This window comes from Lepidochelys kempii, chromosome 3, assembly GCF_965140265.1.
Source record: "Lepidochelys kempii isolate rLepKem1 chromosome 3, rLepKem1.hap2, whole genome shotgun sequence".
In the NCBI taxonomy this organism is placed as follows: domain Eukaryota; kingdom Metazoa; phylum Chordata; order Testudines; family Cheloniidae; genus Lepidochelys; species Lepidochelys kempii.
Window position 1 is genome coordinate 123,627,285 of NC_133258.1, and position 24,399 is coordinate 123,651,683.

The following is a 24,399-nucleotide window of genomic DNA, read 5'->3' on the forward strand; positions in this document are numbered from 1 at the left end:
TGGTTTATGAATGTTATAATTCTTGACATCTGATTTGTGTCCATTTATTCTTTTACGTAGAGACTGTACAGTTTGACCAGTCGGAGAACACTTCAACCTCTCTGGTCACGCAATCACAGACATGAAGGTCGCTATCTTAAAACAAAAAAACTTCAAATCCAGACTCCAGCGAGAAACTGCTGAATTGGAATTCATTTGCAAATTGGATACTATTAATTTAGGCTTAAATAGAGACTGGGAGTGGCTAAGTCATTATGCAAGGTAGCCTGTTTCCTCTTGTTTTTTCCTACCCCCCCCCCCCCCCCCGATGTTCTGGTTTAACTTGGATTTAAACTTGAAGAGTGGTCAGTTTGGATGAGCTATTACCAGCAGGAGAGTGAGTTTGTGTGTGTATGGGGGTAGGGGGGATGTGAGAAAACCTGGATTTGTGCAGGAAATAGCCCAACTTGATTGTCATGCACATTGTGTAAAGAGTTGTCACTTTGGATGGGCTATCACCAGCAGGAGAGTGAATTTGTGTGTAGGGGGGGGTGGAGGGTGAGAAAACCTGGATTTGTGCTGGAAATGGCCCACCTGATGATCACTTTAGATAAGCTATTACCAGCAGGACAGTGGGGTGGGAGGAGGTATTGTTTCATATTCTCTGTGTATATATAAAGTCTGCTGCAGTTTCCACGATATGCATCTGATGAAGTGAGCTGTAGCTCACGAAAGCTTATGCTCTAATAAATTGGTTAGTCTCTAAGGTGCCACAAGTACTCCTTTTCTTTTTGCGAATACAGACTAACACAGCTGTTACTCTGAAACCTGTCATTAATCTTTCAGAAAAAATACAGCTGATATCTGATGTAATGTCCTCTTAAATAGTTTTGTCTCTTACATGTTTGAACTTTCTGTTTTAATGTTTATAGAGAATTGTGCTCATCTAAATACTAAGCTGCAACTCACCGGATGGGGATTGTCATTTAAAAAAATTCAGCCTTTGTTGTTCGACAGCAGCCTCATCCTCGGATCAAATTTCGTCCTTGATATTAAACCTTGATCATGTATTATTTTGTATTAAACTTGGATTAAGAGGATAATTACAAGATTTGTTGTATAGGTAGTTAACTGTTAGGCTATTTGAATTCAAAATCTCTGATGTGGGAAGAGGATTATTGAGCTTGTGACAGTGGGGGAAAAAAGGGATTTTGAAAATAGCATCCAGGAGAACGTAGACAACATTGAGGAGTTTTATGAAAATATATAACTTTTTAGTAGGAGTTCAGTTTCTTTTGTTTCACTAATATTTTAGTTTGTCACTTTATCTAAACTTTCTTCTGACTCCTCCAGAGCAAAAATCCCTTAAATACTAGGAGAGAGAATTCAGATTGTTCTGAAATGGACAAAACGGTAGCATAAAATACAGCAAAAGTGTATATCAATGAAACTCTTGAGTCTTGACCTGTATGAATAAGCATAATGAGCCTGGTTTAATTCCATAAATGACGCAATAAATTAATGGTAAAATTATGTGCTTGCTAAAAAAAAAAACTGAACAGATATCACCAGATCCATGGTAGTAGGCATACACCTACTACAGAATTATCTCAGTGAAAGATGGTTAGGGAAGGATGGTAGGGATTAAAGTGGTTTTGGTATAGGCTGAATATGCTGGAATTCACAGCTGTTGACATCAGTTGTTTTGAACAAAAGGCAGGCTTAAAAACTATGATATTTTAGGGCAATTCGTATTGGAGTTTAATTTGCGATATTATGAAGATATACGTTAATTGTTTAGCACATGCTTTATATCAACTGCTATTTAAATTTAAGAAGACGTACAGTAAAGAGAACCAAAATAATTTACTACATCCTGCTAGTCAGTACTGAGATTAAAATGAATCAGTAACATGTTTTGAAAGGGAGCTGTAAGCAACAGTTAACTTTTCCATCAGTGAAATAACTTACTTTTAACTAACCTGTAAAACTTAGACTAATTACTATGGCATAGATCTAATACTAAGATTAGTTAATTATCCATGTCCAATGGAATGAGCTAAGTTTCTTTTGAAAAAGGAGAGTCCATTTTATTTCTAGCTGTTTTTAATGAGTCTTTTTCAATTAAGTCCTGATTAGATTGCAGTCAATTTATTTAAGGAATATTGAAGCACCTTGTATTCTATTGTGTTTTGCTGAATAACAAAAGATTTTCCTTTTGAAGGAGCTAATCCTCTCAGCAGACAGAAATTAGTAGTGGATTGTTGCTTACATATATTTTATCACACAGAATGTGTCAACTGAATTTTTTCCTCTAAATTATTGAACAAGAAGTTTTGATGGTAAGAGATATTCTCCATCACCAAGTGTCAGAAGGCATTAAACACTATGAGAAAATTCAGCTGTCATTTTGTTTTGAATCAGGCCACTGAGTAAAAAAAATACTTTCAGTGTGTTTGCTACTTCAGCTGCACAAGTCCATGGAAGAAACACAGTATTACTTTTCTTGACGTTTCAGTTTTAGAACACCTGTGAGGTAGTAGACATGTTTCATGCTTTACTTCCATGTGCCAAGGGATAAGGAAAAGCAACTTTATATAGATTAATTGAAAACAAAACTTCTTGCTTTTCAAGGGTTTTCTCTTGCATTTTATTTACCCACTAATCAGTTTCTCAACATGTTGCTTTCTGATGTAAACTTAAATGAATCAATATTTTACTATGAACAAGTTGAAAATATTGTTATTGTACAAGACTGTTTTTGAGCCATAGAAAAATAGTACTATTATCCTGTTATTGTACTATTACTTCTTGGAGAGTCTTCTCTGCACTCACTTTTGGTGACTACATGAAGCCATCTTTCAAAGCGTAGCTATTGCCGGGCATTCGAATCTTCACACAGTACCTTAAGTTGGACACTCTAGTCTATGTTATGGAGTGCACTCCCCACAGCTGCCTTTTTGGTTTAGCTTCACCTTTGGTATAAAGTTATAAATAGTTATGTGTTGTTTTAGTTGAGTATCGTGTAGGCTAGATAAGGAAGGATTTTCAAAATTCTTCAATTTTCTCTGGCGCCCTTGAGGTCCGTGCATGGGACCATGCTTGATAATGATCCAAAAAAAAAACATTTTAAAAGATGTCTTGTGCTCATCTAATTTTCCAGAGTTGGATGAGCATGTCTGCTGTACTTGAGGGAATCTCACTCGACCACATGCTATTTTTGTAAGGCTCTTACCCCTTGGATCCACAGGAAAAGACAACTGGGCTCTGATGCCCCTAAGATGGGCAATCCATCTTTGGGCCAGAGGCCTGCAACTCCCCAAAGGCAGCCCACTTCTTTCCTGAGGGTCCTCATCTTCCGGTCCTAAGAAGCACTTAGACTCTGGGCTTCCACTGAAGCCTAGAGGTTTGGTTCCTGTAGACCTACCACCAAAGGCACTATTGCAAGTCTGTGCCCTTTGATACCATAGACCTCTAAGCTTAAGTGAGCTCCAGCATCAGTAACTTCCTTTATGGTGCTGGGAATTCCAGCAACTGGAACCCTGCACTGGAAGCACCTGAAAAGTATACATACACTTCTTGCTCCCATGCCAGTACTAACACATCTTCCCAATATTGATACTCCAGCATCAGCTACTACCTCCCACAACAGTTTTTTCCCCAAAAGGAAGGAGAAGAGAGGACAACATTTTGCTGTTGAGGAGCGTTGTAAAATGTTACTCTTCTTCCCCTATCATCCTTTTATGGGAGCCCTCAGTGCGGACTGCACATGAGCAGTTCCTCTTGGTGGAGGAGCACATTAAAAACCAGTGTCAAAGGTGTCTCTCTGCTTCTAATACCTGATTCTTTCTCTGTCTTTGTGCCACAGTACTGGACCACCATTGTGGTTCCTGACATTCTCCTCTTCGAATTCTGAGAGCTTGTCTACACTTACCGGAGGATCGACACTGCGGCGATTGATGCATTGGTGGTCAATTTAGCAGGCCTACTTAAGACCCACTAAATCGACCGCCGATCGCTCTCCCATCGACTCCTGTACTCCACCTGATTGAGAAGAGTAAGGCAGGGGTTCTCAAACTGGGGGTCGGGACCCCTCAGGGGGTCATGAGGTTATTATGTGGGGGGGTCATGAGCTGTCAGCCTCCACCCCAAAGCCCGCTTTGCCTCCAGTATTTATAATAGTATTAAATATATTAAAAAGTGCTTTTAATTTATTGGTGGGGGGGGCACACTCAGACTTACTATGTGAGAGGGGTCACCAGTACAAAAGTTTGAGAATCGCTGGAGTAAGGGGAGTCGATGGGAGAATGTCTCCCATCAGCACCAGGTAGTGTGGACCCCACAGTAAGTAGATCTAAGCTACATCAATTTGAGTTACACTATTCACGTAACTCAAATTGCATAGTTTAGATCCACTTTTCCCTTTAGTGTGGACAAGGCTTTAGCCATCATGAGTACCTCCTCCTGTACTACTGCCGGAGCCAGTTTTCCCAGGTCTGGGGGTGGTTTGGAGATCCTTCACACTAAGGCGATCTCTGGAGGGGTCCCCCTGGCTATTACTGGCTTTTGGTCTCAATACCTCAGCTCATTTTCCACACCCTCCTGGCTGTTCAGCCCTCTGAGTGAGATTTTCTCAGGCCATCTCCAGTCTCTGATGTGGCCATTCATAGAAGAGTCAGTCCAAACCTTTATTGAAATAACTAAGTCCAGACATTTGCGCAGTCTGACTCCCAGGCGGGGGGAGCTGTGTGTACTTTTGTGACACCAGCTAAGACCCCACAGCTGCTGGTGTTGACTGAGATGATACCATTTCAGCCTATTACTCCCAGTGGACAACTAGCATATGGATGTCTGGAAAGAAAATGCCCCCAGAACACTGAAAAATCTCCTGTTGGATGCGCTGGAGATACCATTTCGCCTGCTGTTAGGTGTAGTTACTGCTATATATAGCGGAGGTTGCAGCTGAATTAGTACTTGTTCTTCTTTGGTTTTAAATAATTGCCAGGGATTCTTAGTGCTTGGATTAAGTGCCCTTTTTATACTTATAAATCTAAATTTTTGAGTATAGGTGAATTTTTTTTAATATGCTGTAACACTTCACTTTGAGTGATAATGTAGAAAGGTAGACTATTGTGACTGTTTTCAAAATATATTCACTCTTGCAATGTAGAAAAGACAGTTTGCCATTTAACCTTGATTTGTGTTTTAATTTTACTTTTGGGTAGCTACTTTATATTCACAAATTCAGTGGCTAGGATGAGGTGGCAGCATATGTAGTATTACCTCCTTACCATCTTCATTTACATATGCTCAGTTGGTCAAAAAATGATTGTAAGGGTCAAGTTCCATATCCAATATCTCAGGGGTTCTCAACCTTTTTCTTTCTGAGGCCCTCTCCCCCACAACATGCTATAAATACGCCAGGGCCAAGCAGGGGGAGGCTTGGGGCTTCTAACCCATAGGGTTGCAGGCTCAGGGCTTTAACCCTATGTGGCTCCGTGCTCTCACCCTGCTGGCTGCCAACCAGTCTAATGCTGGCCCTGCTTCGAGGACCTCCTAAAACCAGCTTGCAGACCCCCGGTTCAGAACCGCTGAAATATCTGATATAAAATCATAAACACATTAGCCTTGACTCTGTTTCTTTCTGTATTTTGTTTTATATATAAGTCAATTTTACTATTCTATATAGGTTCTTATCCTGCCCTCATCACGATAGTATTTTAATGCCTTCCAGTAGTGCAAGGTAATGACTAATATCTGTTGTGTGGTTTGTTCTTTCTTTTCCTTTCCCCAGGGAGAAAACTGCATGTGCCGTGTAATGTGTTGTTTTGGTAGTATTTTTAAAATGTACACACTGCTGTGTATTTGTTAGATGAAGTGAGGTTTGTGGTGATCCTTCGTTTCTATTGGACTTCGTTCTTCAGTCTCAGCCCAGCACGTGGTCTCCTGCACCAATAAACTTTACCTGTATGGTAGAAAGTTGCATTGTGCCTGAGAAGTGGAATTGTCAGCCTAGTTTTCATCCTGGAGCTTTGTGATCTTTTAGATATCCTGAGTGCACAGGCCATTGTATACATAATATATAAGCACCTAGAGAATGAACTTCACTTGATATTGTATGGTAAGGCAACTTGATATTCTAAGGTAGAGTGTGGAAGACAGGCATGATGTGCTTGCAGTAGCCCATGTTGTGGAGGAGACATGCTGCAGTATTCTGTAATAACTGATGTTTTCTAAGTACTCGCTGATAAATGGCTTCACACCCAGATGTATAATATTGTTGTAGTGCTGACAGCGTGTATAACTGAAGCTGGGTTATCTACCAGGATGGGATAGAGTCTCCTACCAGCCAGAGATGGTAGAAAGTGTTTCTTGTGGTTGTACTATATATGAACTTAGTGTCAAGAAGGAATCCATGTGTACTTCTAAAGCTACAGACTTGCTTGACCAGTTGTGGGTATATACTGTAAACCAAAGGAGATGACACGATGGGTACAGATTCTTCAAAGTGCTTTCCTTTGGTCACCAACATAACCTCTGACTTGCTCAGATTCAGCTTCAACTAGCTGTTTTTGTCCAAACAGAAGGCTATCATGATCACAGTGGTGCGGTCATATGTGCTGAAGAGCTGCATGTTGTCTGATCAGTTCATTTAGTAGGCTGCATTTAGATGTTGAATTAGGCAAGAGAAAGTATTGGTTCTTATGGGACTCTGCAAGTGAGGAATCTGTGGTGGATGTGCAGTTTCCCATCACCACTGGTGGATGTGTCCCTCCAGTAAGAACTTGTACTATTTTAGTGGTTTTCCCTTGGATCCTTGACAGCTCTCAGGTGGGTGAGTAATATCTCATGGTTGAAGGTGTTGAATGCTACCGAAGGCAAAGAGGATAAGAATGAATGTTTGCCCACTATTCATTCACAGTAGGAGATCATCCATCAGTGCCATTCTGTCTGATGCCTTGGTCTGAATCTCAGTTTTGTTTGGTCAAGGATACTTGCTTCAATTTGATGAGTTTGTAGTTGGCCTTTGGCTGGCTTCTCGTATCAAATGCATGGTTTGACACTGGCTGGTAGCTGGCTAGAAACGTATCCAAGGTGAGGTTTTTCAGTGTTTGTCAGACTCTAACATGTTTGAAAGAGGAATGGAAGAGCCCTTCCCTGAATGAAGTGTTGGCTGTTTTGGTAATGAATGGCACCAGTTGCTGATAGGTCTTTTGCCACCCAGGAAAGAATACAGGTGGTTTAACAGCTGTTATGTTGAGATGCCTTTTGGGAGTCCGCTATTTCTTGCAGTGAATGTATTCAGATCCAGGAATGCAGGCAGGCTGTTGATTGGTGTAGAGAGAATGGATCCATGCTGTTTGAGAAGCCTTTTTGAATGTAGGTGATCTTTTCACTGAAGTAGAATGATAGTTCTTGTTAGTGCTTGGTGCGGGATTTGGCTGTGGGCTGTAGGCACTTAAGATCAAGAGGTTTACCATCCTGGATAACTCATGAGGGTGGGATTTGGTAGCTTCAGTGGAGATTGATAGAAAAGTTCTTTTGCATAAAGAAAAGGAATGGATAGAAAAACATGACACCACCATTCATTTAAAATAAGCGATTAAATTATTGGTCATTTAAAAGATAAAGGGATGTTTGACTTTTTTTAATCTGCTATTTTATCACTTTCAAAATAGGGGAATGATCTTTACAGTGTTTTAGAGCAAGATGGTATGTTCTTCAACTTGGTGAATTACATCAGGAATTGCAATTACAAAATAGATTTACTAAGGGGTTACTTAATACCAAAATAGCTTAACTAAAAGCAGACTTCAATGATATATTAAATCATCCCCATTTTACCCAGGTCTGCCAATATTGCAGGTTTTCCATCTACCTAGTCTTTAGGGGTAGAACTAGAGGTGTCAGTCATGGCCTTTTGTCATGTAAGTCAGTCTAGCAGTAGAGCTTACTCAAAAATGAGTTGTGAAGATCCAGATGGACTTTCTATGGGATTAAGTCACTACTTTCAGTCCATTCATCCACAATTTCAAGTGTTTCTGGTGCTTTTATAATTTGTAAAAGTAAAATTAAAGAGCAATTCATTGTTGCTAAATGTTTATATTCTTCTGATATCTTGGATTATATTAATTTTGGAAAAAGAAAAGGAGTACTTGTGGCACCTTAGAGACTAACCAATTTATTTGAGCATGAGCTTTCGTGAGCTACAGCTCACTTCATCAGATGTTTACCGTGGAAACTGCAGCAGACTTTATATACACACAGAAATCATGAAATGTTTCATGATTTCTGTGTGTATATAAAGTCTGCTGCAGTTTCCACGGTAAACATCTGATGAAGTGAGCTGTAGCTCACGAAAGCTCATGCTCAAATAAATTGGTTAGTCTCTAAGGTGCCACAAGTACTCCTTTTCTTTTTGCGAATACAGACTAACACGGCTGTTCCTCTGAAACCTGTCATTAATTTTGGAAGTAACTTCCTGTAATTTTTAGTACATAATAATTGATGATTGATGTATCTGGTTGTTGGGGAGTTAATTTGAGTTATTTGATTCCTCAGAGATGTGAGTGTTTTTATGGGGGAAAATGTTTGGTTTTTTTGTTTTTGTTTTTTTAATTACTGAAACTCTGAAAAGTTGATTACTTCATCATGAGATAAACTCAATTTTTTATGTAATTATCTGATTAAGTTCCATGTAATGTATGGCAGGGTGGATTTTGATTTCAATCATGATTTAAATCACGAGTCAGGAAGACTTGATTTAATCATGAATTTCTACATAAAAGTGCATTCTTGTTGGTTGTTATAACCTTAATACATATTCTTCACAACTCAGAGATAGATGTAGGTTTCATTTTTAGTAGGTACACACTAGACATTTTTCAAGTGATTTATTTTGAAAACTTTTCAGATTAGTTTTACAGCTATTTCAGAAAATGAATGATTGTTTGGTTATTTTATTTGTCAAAGGTAATTGAAGCAGATATTTATGAAGTCATTGGGAGGTGAACGATCTCCAATTCAACAGGTTAATGATTAATATTTGGAAGATTTGCTTGCCATGCTGTATTAGGAAGAGAACATCACCAGACAGACCTTTAAATTGTTTTATTGAACTAAAACAACAACATTATGTATTCTGGATTTTTTTCTTCAACAGCAAACATATTTTAACAAAAACCTATGATTTTTTGAATTCAGGTTTGTTTTTGTTAAAATTGTTTTTAACTAAAATAGTAAAATGAAATATTGGGGGGAAACAAAATTGACTGTCAGCCAGGTCAACATAAGAAACTTAAAATATTGGCTTCTGCAGCTAACTCAGTTCTCTTCACCTTCATTTTCCTGTTTGTTCATAATCTGGAAAAGAAAACCAAGCTTTCCTGCTTTTTCAGGTCCCAAACAATTTCTCAATTTGGAATGAATTAGTCCAAAGGAAGAAAATGTTCGTTCTGCACTGGCAGAAGAAGCGACTGCTGCTAAAAGCGAGATTATCACTTCAACCGTCTCTGAATCCAAGAGCTTAAGTGACTTCCACCAGTTCACTGGTGTGACTTTCTTTAAAACATCAGCAAACATATATTTGTTGAATGGTTCTTATTCCCAAACTGCATCTCTTTTAAGGCCTGCTGCCATTATAATTTTTCTTAGTGAGAGAATGGTATGGTAGATCTCAAATCAATGAAGGCTACTCTCAGAAAGAGCTCAAGACTTCTGGAATATGCTGCTCAAACAGTTTCACTTTTGTTTCTACTACCTGTCACTCCCTTCTCACATTTATCTCCAGACTTCTTCTCCTTGTCTAGATCTATCCCCCCCAGCAATCTTCTATTCATTGAACTTTTTGAAACTTTGCACTTTTAGAGAACAGTAAGGGATTGACTCTGTGTACACAAATTTGCAGAGGGACAATAGGGTTGAGATCTGTTATTTATCACCTCTATATATTATTTATTTATTTAAAAAAATGTTTGCTGTTAACAAGCATGTTATCTCTGGAGACACAAATCCTCAGTTTGAGAGCTGCAAAATTAAGCATCTCTGATGGTATCTTCTAGAGGTGAGCACTGAGTCCCATTGGGTAGATGGAAAGATTAACCTAAATAGTATATACAGAAGCCCCTGGAATCCCATAAGATTGGGTTCCTATTCCATGAACTATTGGAACTCATTTACAAAACTTTTCTTAAACATTACATGAATATATTGTCTCATACTATAGAATTAGAATTTATAATCCCTATTCTGTGATGAGATATCTTTAAGCTATGTATCTTAATTAAAACTATCTTTAGATAGGTTTTTTCCTCAAAAAGCATTTTATCAAAAAAATCCAATCTATTTATTTTTTAAAAAATCATTGATTTTTATCCACCTGATGTATGCATGTAAATTTTTAAAAACCGTGCATCTAAAAATCATGTAATGACTAATACTTTAAATGTAAACTATCCTGGAAGTCAGGTCCTACTGATGAAAACAGAAAGGAGCATAAACTCTATCAGGTCAAGTGTAAAGTCTAGGCAGTCCAAACAAGAATTTCAAGAGCAACTAGCAAAAGACAGAGCTAGTAGTGGTCCCCCCCCCCCCCCCGTTCCCTCCCCACCAAAAAGTGTTTTCAGAAGTAAGAAGCCTGCCAGACAATCAGTGGGGCAACTGGACGATGATGGTGCAAAAGGAGCATACAAAGAAGACAAAGCCATTTCAGAGAAACGAAATGAATTCTTTGTATCCATCTTCACTGCAGGTACGGCAGATCCCCACACCTGAGCCATTCCTTTTAGCTGACAAATCTGAGGAACTGTCCCAGATTGAGGTGTAAGTAGAGGGGGTTTTGGAACTAAGTGATAAATCAAACAGTAAGAGTAGTAAGTCACCAGTGGCAGATGGTATTCACTCAAGAGTTCTGAGGGAATTCAAATATGAAATTTCAGAATTAACTACTATGGTATGTAACCAATCATTTAAATCAGTCACTGTACCAGATGACTGGAGGGTAACTAATGCAATGCTGATTTAAAAAAAAAAAAAAAAAACTCTAGAGGCAATCCTGGCAATTACAGGCTGGTAAACTTAATTTCAGGACCAGACAAATTGATTGAAACTATACTAAACAATAGAATTATCAGACATATAGATGAACACGATATGTTGGGAAAGAGTCACCACTCCTTTATGTAAAGGGAAATCATGCCTTACCAATCTATTAGAATTCTTTGAGACTAGCTGTGTAATGTAACAAGCATGTGGACAAGGGTGATCCAGTTGATATCGTATACTTGGACTTTCAGACAGCTTTTGACAAGGTCCCATACCAAAGGCTGTTAAGCAAAGCAAGCAGTCATGGGGTAGGAGGGAAAGTTCTTTTATGGATAAGTAACTGGTTAAAAGATAGGAAACACAGGGTAGGAATAAATGGTCACAATGGAGAAAGGTAAGTAGCGAGGTTCCCCAAGGATCTGTACTGCGACCAGTGCTGTTCAACATACTCAAATGATCTGGAAGAGGGTGAGCATTGAGGTGGCAAAGTTTGCAGAGAAGCCTAAATTGCTCAAGATAATTTAGTCCAAAGCTGATTGCGAAGAGTTACAAAGAGATCTCAAAAAGAAAAGGAGGACTTGTGGCACCTTAGAGACTAACAAATTTATTTGAGAATAAGCTTTCGTGAGCTACAGCTCACTTCATCGGATGCATACAGTGGAAAATACAGTGGGGAGATTTATATACACAGAGAACATGGAACAATGGGTGTTACCATACACACTGTAAGGAGAGTGATCAGGTAAGGTGAGCTATTACCAGCAGGAGAGTGGGGGCGGGGGGTGGGGACCTTTTGTAGTGATAATCAAGGTGGTCCAGAACGTTTGAGGAACAGCAGGGGTGGGAGGGGGAATAGTTTTACTTTGTAATGACCCATCCACTCCCAGTCTCTATTCAAGCCTAAGTTAATTGTATCAAGTTTGCAAATTAATTCCAATTCAGCAGTCTCTCATTGGAGTCTGTTTTTGAAGGTTTTTTGTTGAAGAATTGCAACGTTTAGGGCTGTAATTGAGTGACCAAAGAGATTGAAGTGTTCTCCAACTGGTTTTTGAATGTTATAATTCTTGATGCCTGATTTGTGTCCATTTATTCTTTTACGTAGAGACTGTCCAGTTTGACCAATGTACATGGCAGAGGGGCATTGCTGGCACATGATGGCATATAGCACATTGGTAGATGTGCAGGTGAACAAGCCTCTGATAAACACCCATTTTTTTATGTTCTGTGCCACAAGTACTCCTTTTCTTTTTGCGAGTATAGACTAACACGGCTGCTACTCTGAAGCCTTTGATAGTGTGGCCTTATGATGGTGTCCCCTGAACAGATATGTGGACACAGTTGGCAACGGGCTTTGTTGCAAGGATAGGTTCCTGGGTTAGTGGCTCTGTTGTGTGGTGTTTGGTTGCTGGTGAGTATTTGCTTCAGGTTGGGGGGCTGTCTGTAAGCAAGGACTGGCCTGTCTCCCAAGATCTGTGAGAGTGATGGGTCGTCCTTCAAGATAGGTTGTAGATCCTTGATGATGCTTTGGAGAGGTTTCAGTTGGGGGCTGAAGGTGTTGGCTAGGGTCATTCTGTTATTTTCTTTGTTGGGCCTGTCCTGTAGTAGGTAACTTCTGGGTACTCTTTTGGCTCTGTCAATTTCAGTGTAACACAATGGCAGATGAAATTCAGTGTTGATACATGCAAAGTAATGCACATTGGAAAAAATAATCCCAATTATATGTACAAAATGGTGGGGTCTAAGTTAGCTGTTACCACAGTAGAAAAAGATTTTGTAGTCATTGTGGATAATTGTCTGAAAACATCAGCTCAATGCGCAGCGACAGCTTTTTAAAAGATATATATTCCTATTAAAAAAGGAGAAGGGCAACAAAAATGAGAGGAGTTATGGAACAGTTTCCATATGGAGAGAGAGTAAAAAGACTGGGACCACTCAATTTAGAAAAAAGACAACTAAAGGGTAATATGATAGAGGTCTATAAAGGGTAATCATGAATGGTGATTACACAACATAACACAAGAACTTCCCATAACACAAGAACTAGGGGTCACCCAGTGAAATTAGTAGGTAGCAGGTTTAAAACAAATGTAAGGAAATACTTTTGTGCACAGTCAGCCTTTGAAGCTTGTTGTCAGGGGATGTTGTAAAAGCCAAAATTATAACTAGGTTCAGAGAAGAATTAGGTATATTTGTGCAGGATAGATCCATCAATAGCTATTAGCCAAAATAGTCAGGGATGGAACCCCACACTCAGTGTACCTAAACTTCTGATTGCCAGAAGCTGGGCCTTTATGTCAGAGGATGGATCACTAGATAATTTCCCTGTTCTGTTAGTTCCTTCTGAAGTATCTGGCACTGGCCACTGTTGGGTGACAGGATACTGGCATGGATGGACCATTGGTGACTCAGTATGGCCGTTCTTATCTTATGTTCAATATGCATGGAAGAAAGCAAATAAAACTTGTTCCGCTATTTCTATTAAGGCTAACTATATTAAATCCATTTTCTCTTATAAGAAAATATATTACTGCAAAAGTGTAATATTTTACAAAACTTTCCTATGTGGCATAAATTGAGTTTGCAGCTGTTTAGGGGCATTTTACATTAACATCTTGGAAAAGATCTTAAGAATTTACTTGCAAATTTTCTTTAGCTGGTTATTAATAGGTGACAAACTATTGAAAACACATGGGAAACAGTGGAGTCACATTTTCTTGATTGCTTTATTTCTAAAAGTAGTTGACAAATGTAATTCAAGTACTATAAATGAATTCATAGTGAGTCAGATGCCCTATGACAGCCTTCCTTGATAGTCTACTCTTAACAGTTCAATTTAGAACTGGAATGAATTATTATTTTCTGCCTGGTGAAAGTAGAATTTTCAGAAAATAGTCGATTTGCACGGCTTCAATTATTCTAAAAAATGTAAGGGAAATGATAGGAACATCCAAGTTCTTGCTAATTCCATTAGGAAACAATTACAGGTTATATAATCATCTAGAAACCTAGCCCAGTAGTTATTGGTGATTGGAAAAATTGGAGGGGTTCTCTTGGCTAGTTAGTGGGTGCAATCAGTTGTCAGGGATGTTCTGTGGGTTCCAGTTTTCGTGTGAAGGGTTGGATTTCCGGGTGAGTGGATGTGAAGGAACTGGAGAGTAGAACTGATGAATAAGGGATTTTTCAGTTTACTGGCAATTTTGAAAAACAAAAAAAATCATTTTGAGTCAAACTGAAAACACATTTTTTCCCCCCGCAAATCAAAAAGTCAGAAATTTATAAGTTGAAACAAAACATTTTGGTAATGTGGTAGTGCTTTTGTTATAACCATAAGCCCAGTGGTCAAGGCACTCACCTGAGCGATGGGAGACTCAATCTTCCTTGCAACTGTTCTGCTGTATATAAATAGTCATTGGAGCAGGGACTTGAACTTGGGTTTCTCCGTTCTAGGTAAGTGTCCTGACTACCAGACTAAAGAGTCATTCTCTTTCACTGGCCAAATGACTATTCATTGTTATTTATAGCGGTAGTTCATAGTCATTTGGTAGGATAAAGAAATGTGAATGTGCAAATGGTGTCTTTGCCAAAAATGCAGGTTCCAGCAACCAAAAATATTTGTCTGAAAAATGTTGCCTAGCTCTACTGTAGAGTGGGGGGCAGTCTGAAAAATACCATTGTGCTACGTGATACTGATGTATTGCCAGGTGGCCAGTTTTTGAGTCCGTTATACTGTTCTTTCCTGAGCCCTTATCTGCTCATTTATATGTTCTATTTATAACTCTTCTCTCATGTTTCATATCTCTGTTCTTTTTGGAAATAGTCCAGTATACATTATTTTACCTTCTACCTGCACTTATCCTTTTTCGTACTTGGTCCCCATTTCCTCCACTCAGGAACATGCATTTAGTCTCTTTTCATCTCCCTCAGCAGGTCATCTCTGGTTTTCTTTTACCACTGCTGTAATACCTGTTGGCTCTCTGACCTCTTCCACTGCCCATTGTACTGTATTGATCACTACAATGAAAAATACAAAAGATAAGTGTTAATTACTGTAGTAGCAGCTTGTCCATCACTGGGAATGCTAGCTAGGAGTGACTATTTAAATTCAGTTTTGAATTCCAGTGTAGTTTTACAGACAATTCAATTGCATGTTAAACTGGATATCTTGAAGACACAGAATTTACACAATGTAGGTATGAACTTAAGAGGAATGTGGAATGTTAGATTATTGTGGAAATTGAAGGGAATTAGGTAGGAGGTTTACGAAGCTCAGTTGAACTGGACTAACAAGCTACTTATTCAAGGTAGGGTTGGGAAATTTGTGCTAGTTATTCACATAGAAGATACTGGAATACCAACTCTGTGAATGTAGAGGCTGTGAGCTTCTTTCTGGGAAGAGGGAAATAAGGTTGGCCCCAAACTTGGTTGCAGGCTATAGCAGTGGCTTCATAAACAATTTGCAGAAATAACTCTTGAGGACTGGAGAATATAAAATTAATTGGTGTTTCTTGTTAGATTATTTTTTTTTTACATGTCTTTTGATTCCTGACAGCGGGTAGAATGGGCAGTGAAAATAAATATAAGCCCAACCTCCATGGCCTGGGTATATCTATTTGCTATCTAAATATGCCACTGATGGTTTTTCATCCTTTAAGTAGGAAGAATGAAATGTGATTGCAGGTAGATAAGAGCAGCATCCTGATTAGGTGCCTAGATCTGGCATGTCAGCTGACAGATGCGTATAATCCAAGTGTTTTGGCCGCAGTGCTCATTGTATAATTTCTTACAATAAAATTTTCTTTACAATTGGTAATTGATAGCTTCTGTGTTACTATTTTCCCCACCTCCACTTATCTAGTAGTGTAGCCACAATGCATAACTAGCAAGGTGTACACTTTAACCGTAACCAGGAACAGTAGCTCATGTAGCCAAAAGGAAGGAGGAGGAACCAAACTGAATGGCCCATAGCTGGGATTAGCTGCTGCCACATGCTGTGGAGGGGAGTGGCAGAATGCATGGGAGGTGGACTATTCTACCCTCCCTTTTAGGTACACCCTCCACTTTTAAACACTGTTGATGGCATTTGGTTAATACTTGCAGAACTTCTATCAACCTCATACCCCTGCAAAATGAACTTGCATTGATGTATACAAAGGCTTGCAGTTTTTTATTGCAGTAAAATATGTCCTGACACCCTAATCTTCTATTGAACCAGCTCAGTTGTAACCATTTCTGGATTCTAGAACTCTGTGAACAGCTCTTGAAATCCTTCTGTTGTCTTGGGCATCTCTTGGTCTGTGTTCTCTTCCTTCTGCTTTGCCTGGTTCACAGAGATAATGTTCCCCTCTGCTCTTCCCCACTGCCACTTTCTATAGGGACATGGAGCCGCCATGCTATTCATAAGATCCATGAACAGCATGGGATGGTAAGTAGACAGAGGCTTTGATCTAGGTTTCAAAAGAATGGACATGTTCTCTTCCTTGCCCTGGATTTATTGTTGTACTGGACCGTAATCCTCTTAATATATTTCCATGTGTACGTGTTGCTGCAAGTGATACCCATCTTAAATAGGTATTTGGCCCTATAGTGGGAGAACTATTGGTGCCTTTGGGACTATTGCCCATAGTTGCTGTCTAACATGGCAATTGCACTGGTGGGCTTTTGGCTTTGTGGAGGATGAAATGGTGGTTTGTATTGCCTAAAAAAGTTTCATACTGGTCATCTGTGACCAGTTGGAGCATTTTTGTTTGAGGGTGTATGCTGTGCAGTAGGCAGACTAACCATTGGTTTAATTTAACTATGTGGCAGTCAGATGTGGATAGAAGAAAAAAATACTAAATCAGTGTTGAACCAGCCAACATAGTTGTGTCTGTGTAAAGAAATGTGTCCACCTGCCAGTACCTGGTGGTGGTTGTTATTCACTGGCCTAATTAGGTTATTTTGGAGCCCCTCTGTGGAGAGTTAGTATTGCTGACTTTTAAAGCTACAGTCTTGTCTGAGATTACAGGTAGAATTCATTAGGGTTTTAATTAAATTGGCAAATTACATATAGTACCAGACACTTCTAAGAAATAAAGGCTAATTGGTGGTAGAATACAGAGTAATTTGAGGTACACAGTGTTTCTTCTTTGGCAGAGAAAGCAGTCTTGGAAATTTTTTGGTGAGAATAACTTTGGTATTTATTTTAATATCTGTCTACAGAGTAAAACAACCATATGTGACTGGGACTGTAGTTGGTATTGCTTTGAGGTATCAGCATTTATGGAGTATTTTGAAACAATCATTCATCTTTAAAGGTGAGATGTTTAAGTTAACTTTTGAGTTAAAGTTATGCCCTCTTAAATTTTGACTTACATTTAACTCTTCCGACACCCCAGCTTTTTTGTGTGTGAAATCCCCTTGGTTACTCTGAACATTCATCAAAAAGGGACATAATGGAAGCTACATTGCAAGCAATGCAGTCAGGTGGTAGTAGTGGTATCGTTTGAATGACCTGAAATATCTTCACCAAGCTTGGAAGTACCCAAAGGATCTGACAGGAGGATGAGTTGTAAAGAGGTTAGTTAGAAATTTTGCTTAACTTAATTTTTAGTTTTGCTTGTAATTTACTTTAAAAAGTTAACTTGTAAATAAGATGTTAAAATTTTACTAATTTATTTCTTAATTGCAGCTTTCCTAAAAATCTTGATGTCTTTAATTTTGCAACAGTTTCATTCTTTTATTTTATATATATATATATATATATATATATATATATATATATATTATCAAATTTATTTTGAGCTGAAACCTTTTTTTGGTTATTTTTGTGTTTGCATTAACTGTGAGTGCACACCAGTTGTATTTGCTAGCTGCTTGTTACCGCATATATTTTTTGTCTCCTGTAAATGAGTAATGTGTTCCCATGCTTTTATCTTCCCACAAAGAGATAGTAAGAGAAATGGCTGGTCATGCAAATTCACAGAATGTCCAACTGATATCTGGGTAACTGCATTTAACATAGGCTATAAAGTACTGGAGAACACAGGTGCTCAGGATTGAGAATATTGATCACATTACACTTAAAATGCAAATGCTTATGTGCTATTTGTCTAGTAGCAGCAAAATGTGGGTTAGCAGATTTGGGCTCCCAGGCACTATCACATAGTTGTCTAACACATTAATGGTGAGTCAGACACATACTTTGGAAGGGAAAGATCAGGATCATTTTAGAAAGGAAAAATTACACTTCTTAAATTTCAAAGTCTCGTAGGAACTGTAATAACTTACATTACAGAAATTCCTAAAGTAACTCCTTAACAACTTAGATCTCAGTTATAGTAAAAAAGCGCAGTTAAAGCTTAACAATAAAAACAAGTAGTAGTAGTAAAAAGTTAGAACAAGCGTTAGGCTGGACTGAGCTTCCAGGCTAAAGAGAATCTTTCAGGGGTAAAGCAGGTCTCTACCTATGCTGGGCTCCCAGGTTAAGCTGAGTTGTTCAGATTTTGATAGAGCACTTTTTAAATTTATGTTGCCAGGTATTGGGAGCCAGGACCATAGCTTTGCTTGATCATCTTGTGACATGTTCCCCCTGGGGTGCCACTTGGAACTGGGGTGCCACTGAGCCTGCCTGACTCACCAGCTTGGGCTCCCTTCACACTGTATTGCTGAGGCAAGCCAGCCAAGCCCTCCCTCAGGCTTCAGACTGTACTTTACCAGCACACATGCCAGTATGGACGCGCCCACCTGCAGCTTTACACGCACACGCGTGCACGCACACACACAGAGGCTGAGATGAGTTCTGCATGGGAAGACTCAGCTAAGGAATTGCCCAGTACTCAAGTGCACGCCTCCCTCTAGAGGATAGACCCAAAATTGTACCATCTTGCACTGCACAGAGAATTGTACAGCGTAAGCTCATGAAATTCACCTTCTCCCTCGATGTGGAGAGAGAGATGCTTCCCCCCCCCCCATTATGAATCCACACATGGGCTTTAGACCAATCAAAAACAAGTTTATTAACTACAAAAGATAGATTTTAAGTGATTATTAGGGATAGCAAACAGATCAAAGCAGATTACCCAGAAAATAAAACAAAAAGGTAATCTAAGCTTAAGATACTAAAGAAACTGGTTACAAGTAGTAATTTCTCACCCTAAATGTTGTTTTACACAGATTGCGGAGATTCTTGAAGGTCAGCTGCCCTTGCTTGCAGCTTAAAACTTCAGATATTTATTCACAGGCTAGCCAACCTTCCAGCCTCAGCTCATTCCTTTTCCCCTCATTCAGTCTTTGTTTCTTAGATAATTACAGCAGTCATCTTGGGTGGGGATGCAGTGAAGAACGAACCACGACGATGTCACTACCCTGCCTTAAATAGGTTTTATATATGGCAGGAATCCTTAGTCTTCCAGTGTGATTCCCACCTGCAGTCAGTGAAAAAATACTCAATTATCATGGTGTCCAGGATCAGGTGACTCAGTCACATGACCCTGCAGCCATAACTCAGTCTGTTTGCAGCGTCACCAGGAAGGCTTTCCTGGTGAAAGATTAGCATCTTCTAAGACCTACTGTTGTTCCTAGTGGCCCTTTCCAGGCAGCAATCTAGACTGATTGCATTCTGTCTAGTGGGCGTTTCCCCAGGTGTAAACACATTTTGTAAGAGGTGCATAGATAATATTCCTAACTTCTGGTCCAAAAAATGATACATGCATACGAATATGGAAATCATATAATTGGAAAGGTTATGATTTACTGAATATCTCACATGCCTTATCTTGCACAAAATATATTATAATTATGCCATACTCATATAATAATAATAATTAATAATACTATGAAGAATATGGGGAGCATAGTGTCACACATCTCATCTTTAGCCCTACCAAATCCAGTGTGGATTCGATTAAGGCAGTGCCATATAGTCCAGGATTGATCTGCACCAGGTAGTAGGTGCTTGGCTGGTGGAAGCCTGAGTGCACAGGGTCATTCTCTACTTGTTTGTCATAATTGAACCCCAGTCTGTTTGGGTGACAATGTTAGGGATTTAATGGTGACAAGAAAACTTTGTCCTAACTTCACTTGACTCAGTGTTATATCATGTAGTGGATGCCTTGAATGTGTGCATTACCTTTTATGCTCTCCTCTATTAGCATATATTCCTGGCATTTTTCAGGAGGAGCAATACCTGGGAAGATGTAGATGCTGTTGATGTGAATAGGCTTAAGGGATCCTGTAGTATAGTGGCAGGTGGTATAAAGCAGGGGTTCTCAACCTTTCTTTGAGCCTCCCCCACCCTCTTGCTATAAAAACTCCATGGCCCACAACTACTGGCTTTCTGCATATAAGAGCAAGGGCCAGTGTTATGGGGCAGTTATCCAGAGCCCCATGCCAGAGGAGACCCTGCAAAGCTAAGTTGCTTCGGCTTTGGCTTCAGCCCCAGATGGTGGGGGCTTCGGCTTTCTGCCTTTGGAGTCTAACGCCAACCCTGCTTGGTGGGCCCCCTGAAACCTGCTCATGGCCCCCCCAGGAGGTCCCAGACCACTGGATGAGAACCACTGGTATAAAGTACAGGGACTAGCTTCTTCGCATGAGGAGATCGTGCCCACACTGCACCCACATGCTCATCAGAGGAGTAGCAAAGTGCAAGTGCTGCTGTTTGCAGAGTAGACAGATCTGTACCCCATTTCGAAGTAACCAGCTTGGTGAGAATGTTGTTTCCCATGCCAGCCTTAGCTTTAGTTTTCTCAATGTGGGCTCTTAAGGAGTGAGAGAGATCAGGAGCAACACCAAGGTATATAGGATTTATGGAATGAGTAAATTTTGTCCTGAGCTAGCTGATGTTGAGTTCATATTTGGCCTTTCAGTTTTTGAGCTGGAATGCACTGACTTGCATTTTTGTTGGGTTTGTGTGCAGTTGGTTGGCAACTTTTAGTATTTCTTGAGGATGCATTCACCAGAGTACTCTCTAATATGCCAAACTCCTTGTGGTATGTGATGAAGCACAGATCAGTTCTGCTTAGAGAAAGCACCTTGTGCCAGGGTAGCTTGGCTGGCCATTTGAATAGATGTTGAATGCTCATCACTACCAATTGGTCATCACTAAGGCTTAGATTTTGTCATGGATATTTTTTAATAAAAATCACGGACAGATCACAGGCAATAAACAAAAATTCATGGAAGCCCATGACCTGCACGGGGGGGTGTTCCTCTGCCGCCCGCCACGGCTGGGTTGCTGCAGGGTCCCCATGCCCTCCTCAGCTGGGCTGCTGTGGGATCCCGCTGCCTGACGCACCTGGGCTGCGGTGGGAAAGTCCCTTTGCTGTCCTCCCCCACTGCCCGATGTGGCTGGGCAGCTGTGGGGGAGGAGGGCTCCTGCCAATCCCTGTCGCTGGGCAGCTGCGGGGAGCCCAGCTGCCCGCTGCAAGTGGGAGCTCTGCGGGCCCCCAAGGGAGCTATGGGATATCCTGCTGCCCAGTGGCTAGGAGCTGCTGGGGGCCTCCGCCAGCAGTGGCTGAGAGCTGCAAGGCTGCTTGGTGACAGCAGTCCAGCCCTGGGGCAGAAAATGTCACGAAGTTCTCTGGAAGTCATGGATTCCATGACTTCCTTGACCTCTGTGACATAATCATAGCCCTTGTTATCACTTTGGTGAATACTCCCAGATACATCCAGTTAATACAGACCATACTGGAGAACAGAAGATTCTTATGAATTTTTGTGGCAAATAGGAGCCAATGGCAATGACAGAAGAATGGCCTCCCTCAAGGTAGTGTCTTAGTACCTACATTATTCAACATCTACACAAATGACCTTTTAAATGCTGACAGTTTAAAATTCCTTTAAAAACTTATATGATAAATTCATTTTTTTCTGTGAAGAAACTTATTTTCCCCCTGTATAATCTGTAGAATTAGTGAAAACATTTGAATGAATTCTGCAGATTATAGAGGGGAAAAATAAAACCTACCATATACACAGTGCTATCAAATGTATGAAAGAAACAAAGCGAAGAAAATAGATTTTTGCTGACTTTACGGTATAATCTTAGGTGTCAGTGGTAATTACAGTAAAAACAAAAATGTGATTTTTAACTTTTCTGATGTCCTTTACATTTATTTGTAGTGACTTTTTGACCACCATGTCTTGGAGTGCAACTGTTCTCTCTCCTACTTTTTCTAAGCTTAAAGTTCTTTGGGGCTTTGACAGTCTTGCTATATGTTTATACAGTGGTTAGTACAGTTGTGACCCGATCTCATTGAGGTTTCTAGGCACTAAAGCAATATAAAAAATATAGTAATTGTTGCTCTCTCTCATAATTTTGGTTACAGGATAGTTAACTACTACAATATAAATTAATCCTAGGATTTTTTTTATTCCCTTTTGAGCCATGTTCTCTGCAGTCTGAGCACATACACTTTTACTTTTGAAAAGGCTGAAATTCAACATTGAAAGAACAATGTTTTTATTGACCCCAAATAAATTGATTTTATTTGTATTATTGGAAAGGTATTTTTTCCATCTTAGCGGTCATATTTCTTTGAGCTAGACTCCATTTTCTCATAATTTTAATTAGTGTAGGTCATCGGTTCGCAATCTTCATTAATTCATGTACCTGCAGTGGCATAGGAGAGTGTTCATGCTGATTACCTAGGGAAGGTACCGGAATAGGCTGTTTTGATAGAAACTCTGTCTTACTGATGTAAGTACACAGATACAGCTACACCACTGTAAAATGTCCCTAATCTGTTTTTCAGTGGAATCTTAAAGGAAAATCTGACCCATTTTGCTTAACATAGTAAGACCACCTGTGTACATTTGTAGACTCTAAGGAGTTGTACTAAGATCATACAGAAGTTAAGGTCCAAAAGAGATAATTATAACTTCTTAAAGACTTCAAAGTATCATGCACATTAAGCAGTTTTTGCTTAATGTTTAAGGTTAAAAAAAATCAAGAGATTTGTAGGCAGATACATTTGTGTGACAATAGCTGTTTAATGACTAACTTGTGTGTACAGGAGAAAAGAATAGGCTTGATTGCTCACAATCTGAAGTTTGAAAAAGCATTTTTTAGATCTCTGGTATTTGCATATCTAATTGCTATGTAATCAAAACTAAGTGAACTGTAGCTACTTGAAACCATAAAATGAAAGGCAATCATCTTTACAGGGGGAAATAGCCCACTCATATGTGAGACTGTTTGACTATTAGAATTATATTCTTCTTGTGTTTAATTATAGGTGTCTCACTGAGCAGTAAATTTATGCTTGTGTATTAAAGAGTGAATGTGACCCTGAAACATCAGCTCTGCTTTGGCATTGAGAGAACTTAGCAGTGTTGTGTATTTTGGTGATAAGGGATTGTGCCAGAATAGCTGTTAATTACCTGCTTTGTTTGATATGGAAAGTAGTGGTTCTGCACTTTTTCTTCCCACCAGTGACAGTACTCAATTAAAACTTGTATTAAACAGTGATAATGCCCTTGTTTATCTGGTGGGGAAGATGTGAGGTGAAGAAAATTAAAAGGATTTTTTTTGGCTGCTTGGAGGCACTTTGTCTGTGAATCTGGAAGGAATAAAAACCTGTTTACTTACAAGGTGAGTCTTTTATGCTTTTCAGAGTAACAGCCGTGTTAGTCTGTATTCGCAAAAAGAAAAGGAGTACTTGTGGCACCTTAGAGACTAACCAATTTATTTGAGCATGAGCTTTTGTGAAGCGAGCTGTAGCTCACGAAAGCTCATGCTCAAATAAATTGGTTAGTCTCTAAGGTGCCACAAGTACTCCTTTTCTTTTTATGCTTTTGTAGTCCTTAAACATTTTATTTTAACAGTGCTGGCTGTCACCAAAAAGTGTTACCTTCCTTGGAAGGAAGTTGGGGAGGGCAAAAATGTAGTTTGGGTCTTATTCACTTACTATTTGCTCATATCTTGGCATTCTTGGAGGGGATCCATTTAGGCTATGTCAAGGTTCCTTCCCCACTCTGAACTCTAGGGTACAGATGTGGGGACCTGCATGAAAACCTTAAGTTACAAAAAGACACAAAGACAGGAATATCCATTCCTTTCAGCACAGCTTATTTCCTCAGCCGTTTAAAGAAATCAGAATCTAACGCATATCTAGCTAGATTACTAAATTCTAAAACTCCATTCCTGTTCTGTCCCCGGCAAAAGCATCACCCAGACAGACAGACCCTTTGTTTTTTCCCCCCCTCCAGCTTTGAAAGTATCTTGTCTCCTCATTGGTTATTGTGGTCAGGTGCCAGCGAGGTTATCCTAGCTTCTTAACCCTTTACAGGTGAAAGGGTTTTTCCTCTGGCCAGGAGGGATTTTAAAGGTGTTTACCCTTCCCTTTATATTTGACAGGCTATGTCTACACTACAGAGTTTTGTCGACAAAAGTTATGTCGA

At 39.5% G+C, this 24,399-nt stretch overlaps 1 protein-coding gene and 1 long non-coding RNA gene across 14 annotated transcripts in view; both read left to right on the top strand.

Annotated features, from left to right (window-relative positions):
* Nucleotides 1–24,399, top strand: part of QKI (QKI, KH domain containing RNA binding) — a 331,524-nt gene that overhangs the window by 163,478 nt on the left and 143,647 nt on the right. The gene's annotated exons all lie outside the window — the stretch shown is intronic.
* Nucleotides 11,818–23,628, top strand: LOC140909182 (uncharacterized). The gene is made up of 2 exons (XR_012158125.1): nt 11,818–17,315; nt 17,397–23,628. It is a non-coding gene; the product is annotated as an uncharacterized lncRNA (long non-coding RNA).